This window comes from Pseudophryne corroboree, chromosome 1 (assembly GCF_028390025.1).
Source record: "Pseudophryne corroboree isolate aPseCor3 chromosome 1, aPseCor3.hap2, whole genome shotgun sequence".
Lineage (NCBI taxonomy): Eukaryota > Metazoa > Chordata > Amphibia > Anura > Myobatrachidae > Pseudophryne > Pseudophryne corroboree.
Genome location: NC_086444.1, coordinates 562,492,975 through 562,519,700, shown reverse-complemented (window position 1 = coordinate 562,519,700; position 26,726 = coordinate 562,492,975). Strand labels below are relative to the sequence as shown.

The window sequence follows — 26,726 nt, the reverse complement described above, 5'->3', positions numbered from 1 at the left end:
CTCACGAGCAGGGCCCTCTTCCATCATGTGCTTTTCCTTCTTTTACTTAAACTATCTTCTACTCCATACTCTGCCACCCTGATACTTATTTCAGTGTTGTCTGCTGATGCCACTATGTTTATTTACCATATATTGTCTTGAACTGTAAGTCACTGTTTTCTTGTTTAGCTTATTTGTTTATGTACTCTATAATTAGGAGTTGCGGGTCCTTTGTGGAGTCATATAAAGGATGATAATAATAATAATAATAATAATAATAATAATAATAAACAACTCTGGTTTATAGGGGGGGGAGCCAATCTGTTAGTGGCAGTGACTTCAGAAAGAAAATAACAAATGTGTCATATGGGGTCTATTTATCAATTAGCATTTAACAGTCAAATATTATGGTGATCTGGAAGGTTAATTCAGAGAAATTTATCATTGGGCAGTCAATGGGATACAGGTTCTGATAAGTTCCCGTCCCGGTGATTAGTAGAAACTAAAAAGATAGCTAATGATATCATTTCAGTCAGGTTCGGACCCAGCCGGATCATCGGTGGATGTGTGGCTATCAGTCCTGTGCTTATGAACAGGATATCCCTGCTCAAGCCCACTAGGGAGAGATCATAAGATCCCTCTCCCTCAGAGGTAAACAGGCAACACCTGCTAATGCTATTAGCTAATGGAAACAAGCTCCAAAAAGTTAAGCTATGGGGAAGACTACTGCAAGTAATTTAGGGACCGATTTAGAGAGGGGTGCAGTATCTGCAGCTGCACAATGTTTTTGCTTTGTCTCCCGTAGTTCCCCTCTTCCACTGGATTGACAGGCAGCGGCATTGACAGGGTAGGTAAGGGGCGGAGGGAGTGCTACGTTCCTGAAAACAGGTGCAACGCCCCCGTTTTCCGGGAGGAGAGAGTCACAGGTCTGCCTTTCTGACCACAGCCCCCGCTTCAGTCAGCCAGCTGCGCTTACTTAGTAAGTGGAAGATGGTCGCGATGTCGGATCTTAGCTTGCAATGTTGGTCACCGTGCTGGGATCGCAGTTACATGCTGTCTTCTGCTGACATGCATGCCCCTCTTAGAGATCGGACAGAAATTCAATGCTGCTTGCATGCGACATTGAACTTCTGTTCATCTCGGAATCAGGCCATTAGTTAGAAAAGCAGCAGCTTTCTCCAGTTTATCCAGCTTTACAGCAGTGTTAAATTGGTGTGGAGCTTCATTCTGTCTTAAACACCCTTTGCTGCATATTTTAAAGAAAAAATTAGTTTGATAAATATGATCTCTAGTCTTTCCAGTATAATTTTGCTGTTTGGATTTGTTATGTCACTGTTAATCCAGAATGTTTCCTTTTGTAGAGATTCCCTGCAAAAACAAAAAAGAAATACAAATGGCATGTAATACAGCTCTAAGAAGCTTGCATCGTCGTCATCCTCATCCTCTATTTGAAGGATACCAAAAACTCAGCAGGGCAAGACAGCCAACGCTGCTGCTTGCTCAAGGCAGCCACTTTGGACGTGTGCACGGTGGTTTAAGTCCCTTTTACTATAATGCAGCTGAGACAGAGAGAAATCTTAAACCTGGTAGGACAGTACTTGCACACAGAATCTTTCTTATAACAGACACAGCATTTACTCTGGTCATGGATCATAGTACTGTAATGGTAGAAAGCTGTCATAACACCGTCATGTGAAAGTGGGCAGAACAGTAAATGGTGTATGATTTATATATTATTTTAACATTGCCACCTAATTTAATATACATCAACATATGGGGGAATTCAATTGTTTTGTGCTGCCCGCAACCTTAGTCTAAAGTGACAAAAGCAACTAAATTTTCAACCGAAAATGCACGAAAAGTCTTACTTTTGGCTGCCCAAATGCATCGCGCCCAGTACTTCGCACGGGGTTCCACCGCTTTATGGGTCTAATCTCAGTGCAAATGGGCACAAAATGCATGATAAGTAAGCCCAGGATTCTTAGGTTCTAACCTATTCTAATCCTTTCCCAGTACACTCAAAATTTCAATTTACTTTTAGGTTTTATGTACCAGGGAATAACATACTTAGTGGTCTATTTACTAAGCCTTGGATGGAGATAAAGTCGCTGGAGATAATGTACCAGCCAATCACCTCCTAACTGTCATTTTTCAAACCCAGCCTGTGGCATGGCAGTTAGGAGCCGATTGGCTGGTACGTTATCTCCAGCAACTTTATCTCCATCCAAGGCTTAGTAAATAGACCCCTGTACTACAGGACCTAAAAAGACCAAATACTGTTACTTAAGTTGAAACTGGAGCAGTGCGGGGTAACTCTGCGTGCGTGCGCTGCAGCATTGTGGGGTAATGCATTGTGCGGGTGCTAAAGCATTGCGGAGTAACCCTGTGTGTGCTGGATCAGTGCGCTGTATCCGGGTGTGTGCGTACTGGAGCAGTGTGGGGTAACCCGGAGTGTGTGTGCTGGAGCAGTGCAGGGTAACCCTGTGTGTGCTGGATCAGTGCGCTGTATCCCGGTGTGTGCGTACTGGAGCAGTGTGGGGTAACCCGGAGTGTGTGTGCTGGAGCAGTGCAGGGTAACCCTGTGTGTGCTGGATCAGTGCGCTGTATCCCGGTGTGTGCGTACTGAAGCAGTGAGTAACCCAGCGGGTGTGCACTGGAGCAGGGAGGGTAACCTGGTGCATGTATGGGAGCAGTGCAATGTAACCTATTTGGCACCAAGGATGGGTTGTTCATTTGTATGTATAGGAGGGGTTTAGATAATCACAGTATATTGGAGGGCATGTGTGTGTATATATAACGGAAGAGGCTTTGTATATACAAGAAGTGTGTATATTCACAGTATATTGGGGTGGGTTATGTGTGTATATATACACAGTATATTTCTGATACGTATCCCCGGCCTGTCGTTAAGCAGCTGCCAGTCCCCGGAAGAGAGATGCTCCGACACGACCACCACCCCAGCCATATGTGAATGGGACAGGTGCTAAGCAGGCTATGTGCAACTGTGAGGAGTGAGAAGCCGGCCAGGGGACACAGGAGTCAGATAGTGGGGCTGGGAGGCCTTTGGTTTTTGAATCTCTACTACATGCGCGCACGCCGTGCAGATTATTTCTTACTCGCTCTGTATCGCCCACTCTCTGGCCAAATATTCCCTGCTCACACAGAGAATGATTTAGATCTATATTGATTTATTATATGTGTGCACGTGTGTATATGTATGTATGTGTGTATATGTATGTATGTATGTGTGTATATGTATGTATGTATATCTAGCAAAACACCTAACAATACTTTTTTAACATCCTATTTATTTTGATTATATTTTTTATCTGCCTACACAATTAATTGTGTGTTCTTTCTGCTTTCTCCTGGTTAACACTATATCAAAATGTTTTTTATCTTTTATAGAAAAGTGGGGGGGGGGGGGGTGACTGATGTAACTCTAGTTACAGCACTTATGACCATCAGGCAAAAATCTCAATAAAAGCCCATTTTTTTGTGCGACCAATTATTGGCGCTAACAGGATACACCACTAAGCATCCCCATAAAGCCATTCAAAAACACTTACCTGGAACACATTTGTTGCAAACCCCTAGACAAGAGACTATAGACACAGGGCCCGAGTATGAATTGGAAGTAAAGCAAAAAGAGTAAGTAACTTTGCATTTGAAATAATCCATATTGCAATACAAGGGGAGCAACACATTATATATTTTTTGGGGCACGGTAAATATTGTCTGCTTTTGTATGTAGCAAACAAATGTTAGACAGCTGCATTTTCAACAATGCAATTTATATTTCTATACAGTATGTACCTCTCTCTGCACATGTCATATCTGCATTTAGTAAAACATAGTTTTGCCCAGATGCACAGGTACTTCGTTTTTTTTTTTTTGCTTTACTCCAAAAACAGAATCGGCAGGGTCGGACTGGGGCATGAAGGGCCCACCGGGGGAATGCAGTTATAGGGGCCCATACTTAAGGGTGTGGCCAGCCTACAAAGGGGGTGTGGCCAACCTCGACAGAGGCTTGAAATACACAATAGTCTAGTGCAGTGTAATGCAACATATCTACCATGTATATTACAAGTGCACAGTCTGGAAACTGATCCCTAGAGGAAGGAGTGGGCCCTCAGGCAGTGGGGACTACAGATAGTTTCCCTGGTACCCCTGTGGGCCAGTCCGACCCTGAGATTCGGTCTTCTAATTTGCAGTTTCTTGTGGATTTGAACATTGTTATAGTTACACAAAAGAACACAAATCTGGCTATTGTAATAGGGGACTTCTGAACGCACACTGAGAAGAACATGAAGCAAGTAAGAACCCCATATTTAACATGCAGAAACAGTTTGCACTCAAAGACACAGTCAACTAAGCACAAGTTAGGTTAGGGCTTGCCAAATTTTTCTAAAATCTAGGAGCCAGGATAAACGTATGGGTGTTTCAGGGGCTAAAACACACATGTACTAAAATAAAAAATAAAAATGTAAGAAAAATCTTCTGTTAGTAAAGGTGTGTATAGCCCCTGAAACACAATATCAATTCACACAGATTTTAAATCGATTAAAAATATATATATGGTTTTTTTTAAATCGACCTTTAGTAAATATACCCCAATGTATTTTAAGGATATTATTACCATCACACTGTGTTTCTCATGGAACAGCAGATCAGCTGTACACTCTACACACTGGAATCATTTTGGGAGTTAAATGTATTGCTAAATTTGACAGAAAGACAAACTAAACCTGTACGTAAAAAATAAAAGATATTACTGAACTAGCTGAGCATGTGTATACCATGAAATACAAGACAATTTATTACCCAGCAATTCCAGACTGCTCATGAGATATAAGCCACAGTGGGAAAAGGATTCCTTGTATGACTGGTGGAAATCAGTGGCAGATAAAAAAGTGCCAGGATTAAAGAAAACATTTACTTTCATATATATCAGATGCCATAATGTAGGTAACCTTTAGAACTAAGCTCAGCTGCACACTACTGACATCAGAGGCTAGAAGAAATGAATTAGTTGAAGGTATCGATTGGCAGGATTTATGAAGGAGAAAATAGATCAGTTCCTAAAGTCATGTAGAAGATGTTCCAGATCTTGGCAAGTAAAACAAATGAGAAATCTGGACATTGCTGAAGATCCAGCACAAGGATGCAGCCATTGGGCAGGCCAGACAAAGCTGCCATAGAAAGAGGTGGCCGGAAAGAAAGACCGCAAAACACAAAATACAAAAGCACTGGGATAGATTTGCGGGTTTTGTTACAAAGAAAAAAAATCAATTTGTAATAGCAATTAGCAGAGGACACCCAGACATCCCATCGGGTCAGCAAAGGTCAGACTCTGTCCCTGTAACAGTTGAAACATTTACTTTCCACTCCCTTCTTGGATGTAAAGATCACAGACTTTGGTCTGGCCCAAAGGAATGCATATGGAGAAACCAAAGCCACAGTTCTTTGTGGAACTCCTGGCTATATGGCTCCAGAAGTTTTAACTCGCCAGCCATACAGTGCCGCTGTAGACTGGTTTGCATTTGGTGTTATGCTCTATCAACTCATCTCACAAAAGCACCCTTTTCCTGGAAATGCTGCAGTGAAAAACAAATGTCCTTGAGCAAGAACCAACATATTCAGGGCTTACTGATCCTGTAGCAAAGGACATTTTATCCCAACTCCTGTGCAAGGACCAGTCCCTACGGCTCGGGGTAAATGGCAATGTGAGGAAACACCGCTTCTTCTCCTCAATCAACTGGAAGGAGATAGAAACTGGAAAAGCAGAGTCCCCAGTCAAACCACACATGGAGTCCATGGATATAGATGAAAAACAACAAATTCCTGTGTCCTACGGTGAAGCTGACAAAAAGAAAATTCCTGCCAAGTACCAGAGACTTTTTGATGACATCCAATTTGTCTGCCCTAAATGGGGTAAAACCTATCATAACGTGCCAATGAAACCAGATGCTATATCATCGGTTGATGGCGACGTGCACAACAACTAGAAACATCTTATACCTGCTGCCTGCTCCTACTTCGGCTAAGTCTCTGTCGATATAAAAAGATTACAGGCCACTAGAACAGTGAGCGGTGATCAGCTGAACATCTTATATCGTGATAGGGTGGGTGGAGGGTGGGACTCGAGCTGCAGCCACCTCCACGTGGTGAGTCCTGGGTTGTTACATGTATTTGTTTGCAACAAGCTGAGAGCTGCAGGCAGAGGGTAAAAGATACCCCTACTGCTCCATTTTAGATGATACGGCTATGTTGAGTGCACTTTCTACAGATGTGTCCTCACACATCTTGGCTTTTTTTACAGCCATGGTGTGGCGTTTCCACTATGCAAACACATCGCGGGAATATGCACCGCCATGGTTGCTTTGTAATGCATATGATCGCGGCCACATGCATGCACACAACGGGCAATATAACTACGGGTAGCAGGAGCATATCTTCCCGCTACCCATTCCCACAGTATTTCCCGGACCCCTCTTACTACACACGGCAGCGGGAGCCTCTCACTCCCGCTGCCTGGTTGCTGGCTCCGTCTTGCTCCCTAGTGTAGAAAACGTTTGCGTGAGCATGCATAAGCACGCACCCACGAAAGCCACAGCATGACACTTTGTGTGTCCCATATACAGGGACACATCTGTATATGACACTATGCGGTGAACAGAGCGTGTATTAGGAGTCAAAACTTTTGGATTCTGCAATCATCTTCTAGAGTGGCCCCACCATTTGTTTTCCTCCCTCGCAATCGATGCAGAAAATGTTTCCTTTTTGACCCACTTTTCAACCTACCCTAATATACATTGCTCACTTAATAAGATAAGATGAAAAAAATAAAAGGTGTCTTGCGTAAATACTGTATATGGATTTACTATGCACCGTGATCACTAAGTAATGGGCGTCCAGTATATCACAACCGTCGGCACAAACAATTGAATATTGCCCTGTCACTTTACATGGGAGACGGGCACCAAAAAACAATTGAAATCCTCCTTCCCATCTTATGTATTGGATGTAGGATAATGCATAGCGCAGCGCAAATAACAAAAAGGTGTCATGGCAATTTACCCATATTTGCCTATGACAAAAGCAGCAGAAGCGCAGCGAGTCTGCTACCAATGTATTAGGAGTTTTGTTTTCTATGCATGGAACTGTGCAGCATTGGGTATTTGTAGAAGGGGGACCAGGGAAACAACATAATAAGATGTATCTGCCACCGCAGATGATACAATGAGCAGAGTAGCGTTGCTGCAAAATACAAAGTACATGAATTTGCACTTCTTACAGACACTGCTTTGCAAACTAGTAATAACTTACTGCCACCATGCTATGTATTTTATCAGGTACCTAGGTCATCTCAAATGGTCCATAAAAAGAACACAAGCCCATACCTTTTATTTACTTTTATCTAGACATCCATACAGTATAGCACCACGGTGTAGTTACAGTGTTCTGAGCTTACACTACATGCTGCATATCTGCCTTGCATGACCTTCCACTTAGCGGTACAAACTGGTATCCGGTTTCTAGGTCGACTACTATTGGCCAACAGTAACTAGGGTTGATAGGGTTTCTAGGTCGACAGGTCAAAAGGTTGACATGAGTTTTTCACAATTTTTTTCCTTTTTTGAACTTAACGATCCACGTGGACTACAATTGGGAACGGTAACCTGTAAGCGAAGCGAGCCATGCGAGGGGACAAGATGTACTAATTGGGGTTCCCGGTCACTGTACGGAGAAAACGACACCAAAAATAATAAAAAATAATGGCGACCTTTTGACCTGTCGACCTAGAATCCCTGTTGACCAATAGTGGTCGACCTAGACACTGTTGACCTACGTGTGGACGACCTTCCATATCACACCCGTAAAAACTGCAGGGTGTACGTAGTTAGGTTTATACATACCTTTTTGATATCTGGCTGCTGAGGGGCTGAGAATACAACACTGCACAGCATTCAGCAGACTAAAGCCAAAGGGGGAATATAATCTCTAGGATAAGAAACACTAGCTGGTGCAACCACCAAAGACAAACATGCACAGGTCAATCTCAGCGTAGCCATCAAAAATAAATACACAGCAACAATTAAATGTGATAAGCATAAAAAAGTAAACAGCTAATTCACTAATCTACCGTCATTAAAATATAATCCAGTTAAGGGTCCTACACACTACGTGATCTCCGCCGATGCCGATAGTGGCGGCGGCGGGGAGACGGCGAGGGGGGGGGGGGGAGCGGCATCGGCAAGTGCATACAAACATGCCGATGTCGTTAACGAGGACCTCCCTCCGTACATGTTATGACGAGGGAGGGGGTCGTTAACGATGCGCGTGTGTTACGGAGTTTGTATACAGAGCACAACAGGACTTGGCACATTGTATACAAGTTCAGAGACTCAGATGTACACAGATATACAAATAAATCAGCACAGTCTCCTGGTGTGTCCTAGTTGTATCGCAACACGAGTAAAACGCACCCTTGGCAAATGAAACACAAATTATCACAGAACCAGGCATGCAAAGAGGTGCTGTTTGGCAAGATGGTGGCAATGATATATGAGGACACATTTGTTGGTCATGGTACAAAAGGGACCATAGAGTATGGAAATGCACATTGCGTAACTACTTAAGAGGTTCATTTTATTCTTGTTACTTTTTTAATGCAATTTATGTTTATTGAGGATCAACATATAATAAAGTTGAGAAACCATCATTTGTACAAATATATCAAAGTCAGTATAACATGGAGGTTGCCATAAGATATCAAAGGTAGGTGAAAACATTGGACCAATTTTCACAAATAAACAAAACCGAACAGGTCATCAGATGTAAACAGGTAAAGATAGATGGGAAATAGAGGTGTGAAAGAAGAAAGAGAAAGGAAGCGGGTGGGGGGAACCAACTGCAGAGGTTTGAGAAATATACATCTTGATGGAAGGAGAACAGGGAAAGTCCACCAAACAGTCTCGGGTTGTTATCAAAAGAGGGGACCATCCAAGAACTAGACCACCCCTCTCTACCCTCTACATAGGGATCGGTAATGAACAGATTTCTTATATAAGATCTGTGGGTGCCAAATCACCGTAAAGTCTTGGTGACCATTTAGTAATAGCTATTTGAGGTCATCCATTAACATATAGTGCTCTAGCTGCACACACCAATCCAGCATAGTGGGAGGGGCCGCAGAACGCTAGTGAACAGGGATAACTGCCTTAGAGGAAATAAGAATGTTACGTAACAAAGTGTATTTAAAGCGATGCCTGGGGTCTACGTGTAGAATTCAAAAGCCAAAACTAGGCCAGGAGGGTAGATTTCTTTAAATTGATCAAGTTGGTATCAGTTGGAATGTTGGTTTACTGGATGCCTGAAAACTATATAGATTAGAGATTTATGGTCTAAGAAGTGAGCAATGGTTTTGCATACTGTTTTTGTTATTTGTATTATCACAAAGCATCATTTATAATTAATAAAAGCTTGATTTAAATGTAAAACTCTGCTTTATGAAACCAAGCCCAGAAGTCCAGTAAAACAAACAGCATTTCCAAACATTATTCCTTTGGAATCTGTGAAACGTTTCGGAGAGGAAAAGATAATGTATCTGGCTCTCTAGGATCAGAGAAGCAGAATGAGGTGTTTGAACAAGTTAACATTTTGAAAGATCAGGCCAGTTCACTTCCTGAGGCATATCTGGCCATAATCCATTCAGTATGTGGCCTTACTCGTTACACATACTTTCATCTATTCTTCTAAAGGACTAAACTTTCAAACTATTTTCTATGAGATGTGTTCATATGTTTTAATGATAAACAAACAAAAACAAAAAAGACAGGAGTAAACAAAAGTAATTAGCATATTGGCACAGTTTAGTCTAATTTGGTAAAGAGTGTAATCATGGAACATCATGTTACCAAAGCAAAAAAAAAAAAAAAAAAACACACACCCAACTTTATACCATCTGTCCCTCATCACAATAGAGGCTGGAGGGAATGTGGTCATGGGGGGCACCTAGACCACCAATAGTGGTCTTGCACGAAACCTAGGCCCTACCGGAGCTAAGTCCACATCTTGATATATAAAATTACCAGGCTCCGTCTTCCTTCCTGTCTATCATACTCCCTTTTTCTAGACTAACCATTACCAGATAATAATCTACCACACATTTAATGCCACAAATTGCTTGTTTGCTGCTCACTGGAAAACATTCAGAACCTTCCTCACCCAACACATTCACTAATTCCAACTGGAATGGAATAATATATTTTATGGTGCGCAATTAGTGCAATATGGGCAGCCGTCACATATTACAGGGAACACCACATCCCTAGAGGACAACAATACATAAAAAAATATATGTGCAAACAGGCGCCCCATCACAAAGATGCAGTAAGAATGGAGAGTGTTTATGATGAAAAACACACTTTTAATACACAATAAAAAATTATATACAGCAGAAATGTAAACAGCAGACTGGATAAAATTGCACTGATCCCAGATATATCTCTCACCCTCCAAGGTAATTGCAGTGGGAAAATGCTTAACAAAACAATATGGTCAAAATGCTTAACAAAGCAATATCGACACCATACAGCTGGTCCACCCCAGTATTTTAATTGTGGGAATACATGTAAAAGAAAAGAGCATAAAATGATGAGAATTACAATATAAAACCAATTTTAAAAAAAAGTTTTTAAATGTTAAAAACCACTCAAGAAGCCATTTTAACGTCAGCATTATGTCCTTATGGTTGAAGGGTATTAAGATTAAAAATCCACCTCATTTCGCTTTTGGTTAACTTTTTCTCTATGTTTGTACATCTCCAAAAATGTAGAAACATGGAGAGAAAAAAAGTTATCCCAAAGCAAAATGAGGTGGATTTTTAATCTTAATACCCTTCAAACAGAAGGACATAATGCTGACTTTGAGTTAAAATGGCTTCTTGAGTGATTTTTAACCTTTATAAACTTTTTTTAAATTGGTTTTATGCCCTCTTTTCTTTTACATGTATTCCCACATAAAAATACTGGGGTGGACCATGCTATATGGTGTCGATTCAACAAAATTCCCCATCTCTCCCGGTAATAGGGATGGACTGGCCCGGAATATGAAGTACAGCAAATTAAAGGTGAGGAGGAAAGAGACCGAATATTTTACATTGAAAAATTCCATCCCATCATGAATTAAAGACGGCCGCGAACCATAAGTCCCTGGTGGAACGCAAGGGCCATTTCCACAAGATGCACGCTGTTTGGAACACAACTAGAAGTCAGCGGTGGAATGTAGACGTCACTTCCAGCTGGTGAACCGGAAGTGGTGGAGTTATTGCTTAATTTGCCCTAATCAAGAGGGGTATAAATATTAGGTCTAGATGGGTCCATGTTCTCCAAGCTTGAAAAAGGAGACAGACAATTTCCGAAATGCGTCGTTTGGATGACACTGACGTTCTGCACTTGGATTTTTGCTGCTGAAAACCCTTCTCTCTTCCAAAGAACAAGCCTGTGCGGTGGTGCCGTGTTTGCTGACCAGGACCCATATTGCTTTGTTAAGTATTTGCCCACTGCAATTACCTTAGAGGGTGAGAGATATCTGGGATCAGTGCAATTTTATCCAGTCTGCTGTTTACATTTCTGCTGTATATAATTGTATTGTGTATTAAAAGTGTGTTGTCATCATAAACACTCTCCATTCTCCCTACATCTTTGCGATAGGGGTGCTTGTTTGCATATATATTGTTTATGTGCTAATTCCAACTGGGACACATATCAGCCTGAAGATATCATGATTATGCTGCAATAGCGTCGTCCCCCTCCCCCCCAAAAAAAAATCACCAGGATCTCACATGATGATGTCCAGCACCCCTACTATCTATGTTCCCACCCAATATCCATCGGACTCTCTTCTCTGGTGTTTTCTTCTTTTGCCCTATTACTTTTCCCTGTGTCTATTCTCCCTCTTCTATTTTATCATAATATCTCACCTCTTTTTTTTCCCTGCTTCATTTTCTCTCCATTTCTCTGACACAAAATACCATTTATTTATTTTTATTATTAGAAATATAAAATTAAGTAAATTGTGCCTACCTGTCACCCTTAAGTTCAGTAACCACTGGTTAAAGCCCTTTATATTTAACATACGACTTATCATTTTTGGGAGGCCTTTTGTCTTCTCTCTGGATATGTCATTTTTACTAAAGCGGTCATTTTATGCTTCACCCATTTTTACTTCTGTATCCCTCCCCTGTTCTTAACTGAAAAATTTCAAAAAAACATTGTAAAACATACATGGTAGACTGCACATCAGCCACACAATCACTTCTGCATGAATTTAGAAGCCTGGTGAGTGCACTATTCCATTTAATTTCATTACATAATGGTCAAGCATTGGATAGGCCCGAGTGTGAGCACCCCAGCAAGATTTATATCCATTTGTAATTGAGTGTGGCTTTACTGTGGATTATATATTCATATATATATATATACATTGGGAAGACGAAAAGGCAGCTGAAATTAAGAATCCAAGAGCATGTACGGAACATCAAAAATAAGGTGGAAACACATGCAGTTTCCAAACATTTCCTGTCACACCACAACTCCAACCCCGAGGCCCTAACATATAAAGCCATAGAACATGTAGCACTGGGCGAAAGAAACGGAGACCTGGCAAATCTGCTATCCAGAAGAGAAATGTTTTGGATCTTCCAACTGAAGACGATGTATCCGGCTGGCTTCAACGAAAGCTATGAAATTTCCCCATTTCTTTGAGCTCTAAATTCTTGTTAACCTTTCATAACCCCCCGCCCCCCTTTACAATAAACACTGTGGTGTTTGGGAATGGCGCTCTATTCTTCTTATTTCTAGGGTTTACCTTAGTTGTGAAAAAACCTCTGGTGAACTGGTGCTAAGTTGACTACAGCCATACCAAAATGGTACGCCCACTCTCGTCCGATCGTGGAAGCTAAGCATTTTTATGGGCCTGGCCAGTATCAAGGAGGGTGACCTCCGGAGAAGACTAGGTGCTGTAGAGATATTGCATGCACATGAGAGTTCCTAAACCAGTGAAACAGCTGTAAACCAATTTTATCACCACTCATTCATACAACCTCTTAAACACCCCTGACCGTCACCATGTTATTATGAAGTATGAATATAGTCTAATGCAGTATACACTAAACACCACAATCTTGCACTCACGCCCCTATTTAACTAACGTAGCATAAGCACTTTATTTAATTTTGCACTTTAATCTTTAAATTATTAACACCCTTAATTTTTATTATTTTTATTAAATTTATATATTCCATCCAATTAGAAACCAATATTTTTTGGTCCTATATATATTTTTTTCTTGGTCTTAACTAAGTCAGTCATGATTCTTTGTTAACTTTAATTTCTCCATATAAATTAATACTTATCTGGTTATTAATAATTGTGTCATGATTTCATGGTAACGTATATATATTTCTTATTTCCACATATGCTTTCCAGGACAACATACTATATATTCATTTAAGATCCAAATGAAGAAAGACACACAAAACATTATTTATTGCTACATTGGGACCCATTATGGAAATAACATTATCAGCAACACTTTTTGCGGTTCACGTGCGTCTCAACTAAATCCCGGATACCATCCATCGAATACAATCCCCAAGGGAAGTGACGTGCGGCCTAACTGAGAAGTTCAGAGTCCAGCACGCTCTGCACAGCACACTGAACTTCCGGGTTCGAACACGTGACGCAAATGACGTGGCCGGGGCATCTCACGTAAGCAACGAGACTCCATTGACTCACCATCAACGGCGGAAGCGGGCGCATGCGCAGATGAGTCCGCCGGGGACCACGGACACCTGGACGCAAGCGCAGTAGAGCACGTCGCACCACCGGAAGTGGGGCGGAAATACCCGCTGCCAGTACAGTGTAAACTAATCATTTACACTCACTAAAACTACTCGTTTTTCATATATATGTTAAGGACCAGCTTTGTTTTGAAACATTCATAGTACTCATATACAAATTATTTAAATATGAAACACACTCTTTATTTCTGTTTTCCCCAAACATCACTGTAAGAGGAAGTGATGTCACACATAGTCTCTTAATTGACAGAGGTATAAATACAAGCCCTGTCCCAGTACCACACTACCCTTGATGAAGTCCTGAAGGACGAAACGCGTTGGGCACTCTGATCCTTCCCAGATCAACCTCCTGAACCTAAGATAAGCACCTTTACACATTTACTACAAACTAATGTGTACCTTGTACTTTTAGATAATTCTCCTTTTTACATGTTCGTATTTTTATGCATTTTTTATGAATTCTTATGCTTAAGCATTTTCTACCAAAGGATATTAGTGTTTTTATTCGTGTAAAATAAATATGCTCTTTTTTATATAAAAATCATTTTACGTTCCTTTACTACAGACACCATTGGTCGCTTGTGCCCATATTCTTGATTTCTACAACATTTTTCACAGCAGCTTACCACTGCTGTTTTTATTTAGGGGCCTGCTGACACCCTTTGTACAAAGGGAGTGTATTTTCTGGACATATATTATACACAATTGTGAAGGTTTACATACCACAAGTGGCGCTATTTTTTTCCTCTTTTGCAAATATATATATATATATATATATATATATATTCCTGACATCGCACTAAACATTTCACTTTTTTTTTTTCCACTTGTATGCTAAACTGTGGACTTCAAAAAGGTCTGAAATGATTAGGAGGTTTTGGAGGTGTCTATCTGCTGCTCATTACTGTAATTTAGCAAATTCTGGGGAATGAAATGAATCAGAAGCGAGTGGCATGTTTAGTGTAGCCTGAACTGCAGCATGCAACAGTTCTCAGTGAATAGAAAATGTTCTGAGTCATGTGTAATTATAATATGACAAGGTCTCTACAGGGCCATGTAAGTTGGCAAATTTCCCAGCACTTGTCACATCGCGGAAAGCACATACAGACCAAGAAGAAAAAGCTTGAGCGCACAAATAATATATATATATATATATATATATATATATATATATATATATATATATATATATATATTTTTTTTTTTTTTTTTTAAAGGATTTTCCAGGAAAAAACAGAAGCTCCTGGGGCATTGCATGAAGAAATACTCCACACTGCATTCTGCCCCATGAGCACAGGCACATTTTCCAATTGTAAAACTAGCTACATTGCTTCACCCCACCTAGCAACAATATCTAAGTCTGACTGGCAGTTAATTCCCATGTGGTTTCAAAAAAAGAAAAACAATAATATACAAAATCACTGGGGGAATATTGACCAAACATACAGTGGTGTTTTACATAGCAACTCTGGGTTGTATGAAAAGATACTGTACACTGGATAAAAAATAAATCTGTAATGTAGCAAAAAACAAACACACACAGCTGTCAAATGCCTACTAATAAAATGTACAAAAGCAAATCATCTACAGCACAAACATACTTTCTCTGGCCAACACATAAAATATGTAAAGAAAAAGAATAGGATCACACTTGGCAAAGCATATTATTGCGGCATTCAGGGCAAAAGCTAAACATAAGTGTATCTTGTAATGATAAATGATAGTTGTAATAATGATGTAGATATTATATTTCTGTATGCAAATTTCTGCTTAAATATACTAAAGGTAGAGAAAAAAAAATTATATATATATATATATATATATGTATAACAACATATACGTATTAGAACATTTTATGATCTCAATGGTTTGAGACATTTCTCCCAATAATTACAGCCAAGTCATTAAATGAATGAGGTACACACCTATAGAAGAACCTAAACCAACACCTAACAGAATACAAAATGTGAGAATTAGCACTCATGCATAATCATGTTGGAAAAGAGGTTTCATTTTATTGAATTTATACATATAAAAAAAACGGCAATATAAAAATATGAAATTGAAAGCAAATCAAACACTGCTCCCATCAGCAAAGGAGCAGAACCCCAAAATATTTTTCAAAGGCTTTATCAGAGAATTGCCTAGATAACAAAGAGAGCTATATAATAAACATATTCATATATTTACGAATATAGAAAGTAAGCATGATTACCAAATTATAGATGGAGAGATTGACCAACCAGTTATAGTGCCTCCTACTAAGTAGAAATATATAAATCCTAAATATATATGTTTTATCATCTTTTTTTTTAATTTAATTAAAATTGTATAGAAAAAGATGGAACACATCTGGGATTGTTCACAAGAAAACTAACGCATGTTTACAAATACAATGATTCTTACTGGTAGCGCTTATTCAGGGCCATTTCTAGACAATTTGGCTCCCAGCGCGAACAGTAAAAAATGCACCCCTCCCATAGACATTCAAAATGCGCCCCTATAGTTATAAAAAAAAAAATAAGATTTTACTTACCGGTAAATCTATTTCTCGTAGTCCGTAGTGGATGCTGGGGACTCCGTAAGGACCATGGGGAATAGACGGGCTCCGCAGGAGACATGGGCACTTTAAGAAAGAATTTAGATTCTGGTGTGCTCTGGCTCCTCCCTCTATGTCCCTCCTCCAGACCTCAGTTAGAGAAACTGTGCCCGGAAGAGCTGACAGTACAAGGAAAGGATTTTGGTAATCCAGGGCAAGATTCATACCAGCCACACCAATCACACCGTATAACTTGAGATAAACATACCCAGTCAACAGTATGAACAACAACAGAGCAACAGGTCCAACCCTGATGCAACCATAACATTAACCCTTATTGAAGCAATAACTATATACAAGCATTGCAGAAGAAGTCCGCACTTGGGACAGGCGCCCAGCATCCACTACGGACTACGAGAAATAGATTTACCGGTAAGTAAAATCTTATTTTCTCTAACGTCCTAGTGGATGCTGTGGACTCCGTAAGGACCATGGGGATTATACCAAAGCTCCCAAACGGGCGGGAGAGTGCGGATGACTCTGCAGCACCGATTGAGCAAACAAGAGGTCCTCCTCAGCCAGGGTATCAAACTTGTAGAACTTTGCAAAAGTGTTTGAACCTGACCAAGTAGCCGCTCGGCAAAGCTGTAATGCCGAGACCCCTCGGGCAGCCGCCCAAGAAGAGCCCACCTTCCTAGTGGAATGGGCCTTAACTGATTTTGGCAGCGGCAATCCAGCCGCAGAATGAGCCTGCTGAATCGTGTTACAGATCCAGCGAGCAATAGTTTGCTTTGAAGCAGGAGCACCAAGCTTGTTGGAAGCATACAGGATACACAAAGACTCTGTTTTCCTGACCCTAGCCGTTCTGGCTACATAAACCTTCAAAGCCCTGACCACATCAAGCAACTCGGAATCCTCCAAGTCAGTAGTAGCCACAGGCACCACTATAGGTTGGTTTATATGAAAGGATGAAACCACTTTCGGCAGAAATTGTGGACGGGTCCGCAATTCTGCTCTATCCGCATGGAAAACCAGATAGGGGCTTTTATGTGACAAAGCCGCCAACTCTGACACACGCCTAGCCGAAGCCAAGGCTAATAGCATGACCACCTTCCACGTGAGATATTTCAACTCCACTGTTTTGAGTGGTTCAAACCAGTGGGATTTCAGGAAACTCAACACCACGTTAAGATCTCAAGGTGCCACTGGAGGCACAAAAGGGGGCTGAATATGCAGCACTCCCTTTACAAACGTCTGAACGTCAGGTAGAGAAGTCAACTCCTTTTGAAAGAAAATGGATAGGGCCGAAATCTGGACCTTAATGGAACCCAATTTTAGGCCCAAATTCACTCCTGACTGTAGGAAGTGAAGGAAACGGCCCAGCTGGAATTCCTCCGTAGGGGCATTCCTGGCCTCACACCAAGCAACATATTTACGCCATATACGGTGATAATGTTGAGCTGTCACGTCCTTCCTAGCCTTTATCAGCGTAGGAATGACCTCCTCCGGAATGCCTTTCTCCGCTAGGATCCGGCGTTCAACCGCCATGCCGTCAAACGCAGCCGCGGTAAGTCTTGGAACAGACAGGGCCCCTGTTGCAACCAGTCCTGTCTTAGAGGAAGAGGCCACGGTTCCTCTGTGAGCATTTCTTGCAGATCTGGATACCAAGTCCTTCGTGGCCAATCTGGAACAATGAGTATTGTTCTCACTCCTCTTTTTCTTATTATCCTCAGCACCTTGGGTATGAGAGGAAGAGGAGGAAATACATAGACTGACTGGAACACCCACGGTGTCACCAGGGCGTCTACAGCTATCGCCTGAGGGTCTCTTGACCTGGCGCAATACCTCTGTAGTTTTTTGTTGAGGCGGGATGCCATCATGTCCACCTGTGGCAGTTCCCACCGACATGCAGTCTGTGCGAAGACTTCCTGATGAAGTCCCCACTCTCCCGGGTGGAGGTCGTGTCCCGGGATGAACACTGCTAACAGTGCGCTTACGTGATTTTCCGCCCAGCGAAGAATTCTGGCGGCTGCCGCCATCGCTTCCCTGCTCCTTGTGCCGCCTTGTCGGTTTACATGAGCCACTGCGTTGATGGTGTCTGACTGAATCAGAACCGGTTGGTCGCGAAGCAGGGTCTCCGCTTGACGTAGGGCGTTGTATACGGCCCTTAGTTCCAGGATGTTGATGTGAAGGCAAGTCTCCTGACTTGACCACAGACCTTGGAAATTTCTTCCCTGAGTGACTGCTCCCCACCCTTGGAGGCTTGCATCCGTGGTCACCAGGACCCAGTCCTGAATGCCGAATCTGCAGCCCTCGAGAAGGTGAGCACTCTGCAGCCACCACAGGAGAGACACCCTGGCCCTGGGGGATAGGGTGATTAACCGATGCATCTGAAGATGTGATCCGGACCACTTGTCCAGTAAGTCCCATTGAAAGGTCCTCGCATGGAACCTGCCGAAGGGAATGGCCTCGTATGATGCCACCATCCTTCCCAGGACTCGAGTGCAGTGATGCACTGACACCTGTTTTGGTTTTAATAGGTTCCTGACCAGTGTCATGAGCTCCTGAGCTCTCTCTGTCGGGAGATAAACCCTGTTCTGGTCTGTGTCTAGGATCATGCCTAGGAAAGGTAGGAACCAACTGCGACTTTGGAATATTTAGAATCCAGCCGTGTTGCCGTAACACTTCCAGAGAAAGTGCTACGCTGATCAGCAACTGCTCTCTTGATCCCGCTTTTATGAGGAGATCGTCCAAGTATGGGATAATTGCGACCCCTTGCTTCCGCAGGAGTACCATCATTTCCGCAATTACCTTGGTAAATATTCTCGGTGCCGTGGAGAGACCAAACGGCAACGTCTGAAATTGGTAATGACAATCCTGTACCACAAATCTGAGGTACGCCTGATGAGGTGGATAATTGGGGACATTAAGGTATGCATCCTTTATGTCCAGAGACACCATAAAATCCCCCCCTTCCAGGCTTGCGACGACCGATCTCAGCGATTCCAACTTGAACTTGAACCTTTTCAGGTATATGTTCAGGGATTTTAAATTCAATATGGGTCTGACCGAACCGTCCGGTTTCGGGACTACAACATGGTCGAATAATAACCCCCTCCTTGTTGAAGGAGGGGGAACCTTGACCACCACCTGTTGAAGATACAATTTGTGAATTGCAGTTAACACTGTTTCCCTCTCGTGGGGGGAAGCCGGCAGGGCCGTCGGTGAGGGGGCATCTCCTCGAAGTCCAGCTTGTATCCCTGAGACACAATATCTATTGCCCAGGGATCCAACAGGGAGTGAACCCACTTGTGGCTGAAATTTTGAAGGCGTGCCCCCACCGGGCCTAGCTCCGCCTGTGGAGCCCCAGCGACATGCGGTGGATTTTGTAGAGGCCGGGGAGGACTTCTGTTCCTGGAAACTAGCAATGTTGTGCAGCTTCTTTCCTCTGCCCCTGCCAAGAAAGGACGCACCTCGGACTTTCTTGTTTCTTTGTGATCGAAAGGACTGCATTTGATAATGTCGTGCTTTCCTAGGCTGTGCGGGAATATAAGGCAAAAGATCAGAATTACCAGCCATAGCTGTGGAGACCAGGTCCGAGATCCCGTCTCCACATAATCCTCAGCCTTGTAAGGTAAACCTTCCATATGCCTCTTAAGTCGGCATCACCTGTCCATTGCATGTTCCACAGGACACGTCAAGCAGAAATCGACATAGCGTTGACTCTAGAACCAAGTAGACTAATGTCTCTTTGGGCATGTTTTATATATATATATCTAAGACAGCATCTTTTATATATGTATGTATGTATGTATGTATGTATGTATGTATGTATGTATGTATGTATGTATCTATCTATCTATCTATCTATCTATATATATATATATATATATATATATATATACACACACACACATACTAGGGTCTCAATCTCTGCTGATAAGGTATCTGTCCACGCTGCTACAGCGCTATAAACCCATGCCGACACAATCGCCGGTCTGAGTAGTGTACCAGAATATGTGTAAATGGACTTCAAAGTACTTTTACTGCATGCTATCTGCAGGATCCCTGAGGATAGCTGTTAAGTCAGCGCTACCTTTTGGGCAAACGTGACACCCTAGGGGAAGATTCCCATCGTATCCTGGCCCTAGTAGGGAAAGGATACTCCCTGAGAATTCTTTGTGGGAAACTGCAGTCTCTTGTCTGGAGATTCCCGCTCTTTTTCTTCATGAGAGGAGGGAAATTTACCTCAGCTTTCTTCCCCTTAAACATGTGTACCCTTGTGTCAGGGACAGATGAGTCATCAGTGATATGCAAAACATTTTTTATTACAATAATCATATATTGAATACTTTCCTGCCATTTTGGCTGTAACTTTGCATTATCGTAGTCGACACTCGAGTCAGACTCTGTGTCGATATCAGTGTCTATTATTTTGGATAGTGATCATTGAGAGACTCTGAAGGTCTCTGCGACATAGGGACAGACATGGGTAGATTCCCTGTCTGTTCTCTAATCTTTTGTGCAATAAATTTACCTTAGCACTTAATTTCACATATCCAAACAGGTGTCGGCATTGTCGACGGAGACACCACTCACACATTTGCTCCATCTCCTCCTTAGGGGAGCCTTTTACCACAGACATGTCGACACACACATACCGACACACCACACACTCAGGGAATGCTCATCTGAAGACAATTCCCCCACAGGGCCCTTTGGAGAGACAGAGAGAGAGTATGCCAGCACACACCCCAGCGCTATAAACCCAGGAATAACACAGTAACTTAATGTTAACCCAGTAGCTGCTGTTTATATTGATTTTTGCACCTAATTATGTGCCCCCCCTCTCTTTTTACCCTCTTCTACCGTGTATCTGCAGGGGAGAGCCTAGGGAGCTTCCTCTCAGCGGAGCTGTGGAGAAAAAATGGCGCAGGCGAGTGCTGAGGAAGAAGCCCCGCCACCTCGACGGCGGGCTTCTGTCCCGCTTAAATATACATTTTCTTGGCGGGGGCTCATACATATATACAGTGCCTGTGTACTTTTGCCAAAAGAGGTCCATATGCTGCCCAGGGCGCCCCCCCCTGCGCCCTGCACCCTTACAGTGACCGGAGTATGTGAGGTGTGTGGGAGCAATGGCGCACAGCTGCAGTGCTGTGCGTTACCTCAGTGAAGAACGGAGTCTTCTGCCGCCGATTTCGAAGTCTTCTTGCTTCTCATACTCACCCGGCTTCTGTCTTCCGGCTCTGCGAGGGGGACGGCGGCGCGGCTCTGGGATCGGACGACGAGGGTGAGATCCTGTGTACGATCCCTCTGGAGCTAATAGTGTCCAGTAGCCTAAGAAGCAGGACCTAGCTTCAGAGAGTAGGGCTGCTTCTCTCCCCTCTGTCCCACGATGCAGGGAGTCTGTTGCCAGCAGAGCTCCCTGAAAATAAAAAACCTAACAAAATACTTTCTTACAGCAAGCTCAGGAGAGCTCACTGAACAGCACCCAGCTCGTCCGGGCACAGATTCAAACGGAGGTCTGGAGGAGGGACATAGAGGGAGGAGCCAGAGCACACCAGAATCTAAATTATTTCTTAAAGTGCCCATGTCTCCTGCGGAGCCCGTCTATTCCCCATGGTCCTTACGGAGTCCCCAGCATCCACTAGGACGTTAGAGAAAAAAACTATTTTGTGCGTGTGGGGTGTGGCCTCATTAAAATGGGCATAGTTTCCACAAAAATGAGCATGGTCTAGCAGGTAAAGACTACCTTCCACCCCAGTTTTTGACTCTGCAACAGACGTCGGCCACCACATGACAAAAAAAAATTCCACCGTATGAAGCCCCACACAGTAATGTCCCTTGCACCATATTATGCCTCACACCACAGTGCCCGTGATACATTATGCCTACAGTAAAGCTTCTAATTACTTTTAAATTACCTGCTCATTGCCAGGCGTTTCATGCGCTGGGTGTCATGCTGGTTGCCAGGGGTTTCACATGCTGGGCACTAGCCCGTCAGCATGGATATCACGCTCCCCCTCCTCTCTCTTCCCTAGTATTCCATTGAAGAGTCATATGAAATGACGCGGTTGCGTCGTGATGTCACAATGTAACTGCGCCATTCCACAAAACTCCGCTTCCCGAGTGGAGTACTACGGAAGAGGAGGGATGAGGGGGAGCAGAATGAGGAACAAAAGTGCCACAGCGGGTGCCGCGTGCGGTCGCACAACTTGTCCGCTGCAAGAAATGGCACTGCATTTATTAATGCATGAGATGCACAGCTGTGTTCTACCATTTTAAAAGTAACTTTAAAATTTATAACGCAACCATTGGGAACAGCACCATTGGCTTTCAGCAGTCTTATTTCCATTCGCTTTCCATGAATTTAGTATTGCAGTAAAAGCAGATGTGTGAATAAACCCTTAAAGCAGTGGTTCCCAAACTGTGTGCCGTGGCACCCTGGGGTGCCGCGGGACACTTGCAGGGGTGCCTCAGGTTGGTGGTCAAGGACCAATTCAAACTATTTATTGTCAATTTAATAGGCAAAACCAGTGCTGATGGCTTCCAGTTATAAAATATGTGGACAAACAGAAGCAAATCTTGTCCCTCACCACATAACTGACCCTAAGGATGACATATAAACATAATTTACTTAATCTAATATTTTTTTCTAAATTTCTCAATAAGAAACTTGTGGCCTAGGGGTGCCGTGAAAAAAAAATCTGACACTCCAGGGTGCCGTGACTCACAAAAGTTTGGGAACCACTGCCTTAAAGTATTCAAGATGGAAATTCAGTTAAAAAATATTAAACACATTCCAGGTTTAGCATAAGCTGTATATATGCGGGTATGGTTGGATTTGCTGGGGGAATATAGTTCTGTGACCAAATGATTATCATACTGTAGATGAAAATGACACATTATATCAGACATCACCTCCTTCACAAACAAAAAAGAACAATGTATAAAGCCATGAAACCATGCAAAAAATAGCCTCACTGGGAGGGACAGAAAAGAACACATAATGTCAAACTTTGCTAGGCTTACCATACTATCCCTTTAACCCGGGACACACATGAACACAGGTGAAATTCAGGCTTGAACTCAGCCATCCACAGAACCTGTGTAATTCACGAGTGTCCCGATTTAAACGGATAGTATGGTAAGCCTAAACTTTCCACCTCAAGTGAAACACACCCAGAGCTATCAGATGAGTGGCGCTCACTAAAGAGGTTATTACCAACTAATTTCATCTGTGGAGATTTCATCAGAGCGTGTGACTATGATGTGAACAACCTGTATAAATAACAAACACTTCCAGCCCAATGGGAGTAATGAGAACAATAATGAAAGCATACTATACATAGGGATTCAGATTTAAAATGGGGGGGGGGGGGGGAACCAACCCATTTTAAAAAGCCAACTTGTTTTCTGGTCAAGACCCAAAAACCTGAATTGTAATTCAGAGACCTTTCACACTCTCCAACTGCACTTCACTAGATCCCCCTCCTACCACAGATACTTTGCCCTCAACCAGAAATCAGATGTGTTTCTCCATCATAGGAGCATTGCATCTGCTTCCTGTTTCATCATCACTACTGGTTGTGGTGGTGTCAGAACCTGGGGTGTGATTTTATGGTTTTTTTTGTGTCATTTCTGATTAAAAGAACATTAAGATTTACACCCACAAAATATGTGAAACATGAAATATGGCATGTAATAGCATAAGAATCAGAAATGAAATAAAAAATGTTACAATCCAATGAACCAACTGGTATGGGCGAGAGCTAGATATACACAAAATCTAATGAGATTAACACAACAAGTACCTGAAGGAGCCATCCTGGTCTACATGGCAGAAAGCCTAGGGGGCACAGGTGATACCCAAAAAGAATACCACTCCCCCCCCCCCACACCACCTCCCTGAACAACTCCCCCAATCCTAGGCATACCTGTATCCTGAAACAACCCCTAACTGCACAATACTACCTAATATACCCCCCAACCCAAGCACTAACAGGAGCTACTATATAAGGCCTGGGAGCTCCCAAGCAAAATAGAGTGCTTTTGGTAAGATGAGGAGACAACAAACATCCAAATACAATAATGCCCTACAAACTGATATAAAAAATAGAGGTAGTCTCACACAGACACAAGAAGGGTATACAGCTAAAGGACATTGCAGAATAAATAAACATGGTGAACACAGAAAAGCATGTCATAATAAAGAACTGCAGAACAACCATCACAAACCCACCTAGTATATTCATCTAAAAACAAAATGTAATACCTCTGAACTTAACAACACTTAAGACATAATAAAACCCCCACACAGTAATTCTATAGAGTTCCAGAGCAGCTCCGTAGCATGAGTTCTCCTAAAATACAACATTGACCGTGAAACCCCCTACAACAGACGTATAGGTGAAAGGTCTAAAAGACTGGTGATCAAACAGTATGGAGATACATTGCTCCTATAACAAAGTGGTGCATCAACAATATGTGGGGAAGGGAGGGGACTAGAACATTGCTGAAGAGCCAGGAAAGAGTGTGGTAGGAACTAGGAGGCATACAATAAAAAGTACTTAAAACTCAAATACATAAAAATAAAAGGATGAGCAGATTTGAGTAATAAAATGTAATGACACTACCTTTTCACACTTCTAGTACCCTCTTTGCTTCATTCTCACACAGCCCTTTCACTTCCCCCGTACTGTTACCCACTCCCACAAGGAAGCTCACTCTGCCATGTGTTCCAGCAGTATGCAGTTAACATACCTTCGGGATCCTGGCTGTCGCAATACCACCACCGGGATCCCGACAGGAGTACTATACCGCTGTTGGAATACCAGCGAGGTAGGCGATTCCCCCTCTATGGGTGTCCACGACACCCCTAGAGGGAGAATAGCTATTGTCATAGTTTGACCCTGACGCACTACCAGTGCGACACACTCCCAGGTCTATGACACGCTATACTGGAAATTATACGAGGAACATTTAATCTGATTAACAGCTCCTGTACTATAATAATTAAATGATCTGATTGTAACTGATCAGTGTGAACCACTGTCCTATAATGTTTCAGAGTATGTACTGTTATCCTGCAATAATGACATCACCTTTGATGTAAAGAACAAAAATATAGACCTGAAAACATCATCTTCACTTTGTCTGATCTGAGGTAGTGAATTTGGAGAACAAACGGCTGACCCACAAATCTCACCAATCTGATACATTGTCCCCACACAAGCTTGGTGTTTGTGCCTATTTCATCCTCATCATATATAGGTGGCAGAAGGGAAAATTAAAGTTTACTTTTTTGTTTGTATAATACAACCCCAGAATGCAGCTCTGCCACCATAGCAATGCATGACCTACTGTAAATTTAGCTGGATGTCATCTACTCTTATAGCAATGGGGTGCTTTCAGATAACTATTGAAATATCTTATGAGCTGAATGTTTGAATGATACCTCTTCATGTAGAGAGGTCAAGTCATTTCTCAGAAAACTAGAACATATATTTCCCTGACCTATTGTTCAGTGTTAAGGGTTGGGGCTTTACCTAAATGGAAAGGAGCGAGTCAGGAGCCATCCACATTAAATTAATTACTTTGAAGAGCAATAAAAACAAGCAAAGCATTGAGTGCAAGTAATGCAGAAATCAAATACATAATAGAATCCTTGACATGATAATCCCAGAAAGGTCTTGTGTTTTTCCTTTAAAAAACTATTCAACTACTGCTAAAAGAATAACTAGGGCTACAACTGCTTACTTCCCTAAAGCTACTGGCAAAACATAAGTGAGGTATATAAATCCATAATCATACCTATTATATACATTCCCACACAAAGGGGTATATGCAATTGCGGTTGAATTGCCGCAAATGTCGAAAAACGGGGCATTTTCGACACCAAAAATATATTCGACAATGCAATACAGTACTTTTCAACAAAAAAACTGACTTTTCATATTCGACTTTTTGAAATTCGACAGTTGACAAATTCGACATGTCTGCAATGGTAAAAATGCAGCTTTTCGACAAAAGTATATTCAATTGAAAAATGTCGATTCGACAACAGTGCTTTTCGACAGTAAATTCGTCAATTTCATTCCGCCTCACTTTGCTGGCGAAATCTAATAATTTTTTTTTTTTAAAACATGGGGTTTTTTTGTGTTTTTTTATTGCTAATAGCATATCTATTTATATTAGAAGGGATTAGGTACTTGGTTTGTCTATTAGGAGTTACAACTATTATTTATATATTTTTTTAAATAATATTATTTTTTTTTAACTGACTAAAATTGAGAGACCATGGTTTTCAGTGGGAAGGGGTGGGAATGGGTTAAAATTCTG

General features: G+C 42.1%; 1 protein-coding gene and 1 pseudogene across 3 annotated transcripts in view; one reads left to right on the top strand and one right to left on the bottom strand.

The window, feature by feature from the left end:
• Positions 1 to 26,726, bottom strand: part of MLLT3 (MLLT3 super elongation complex subunit) — a 344,116-nt gene that overhangs the window by 293,074 nt on the left and 24,316 nt on the right. The window lies entirely within an intron of this gene.
• On the top strand, positions 12,893 to 13,012 carry LOC134952958 (5S ribosomal RNA; annotated as a pseudogene).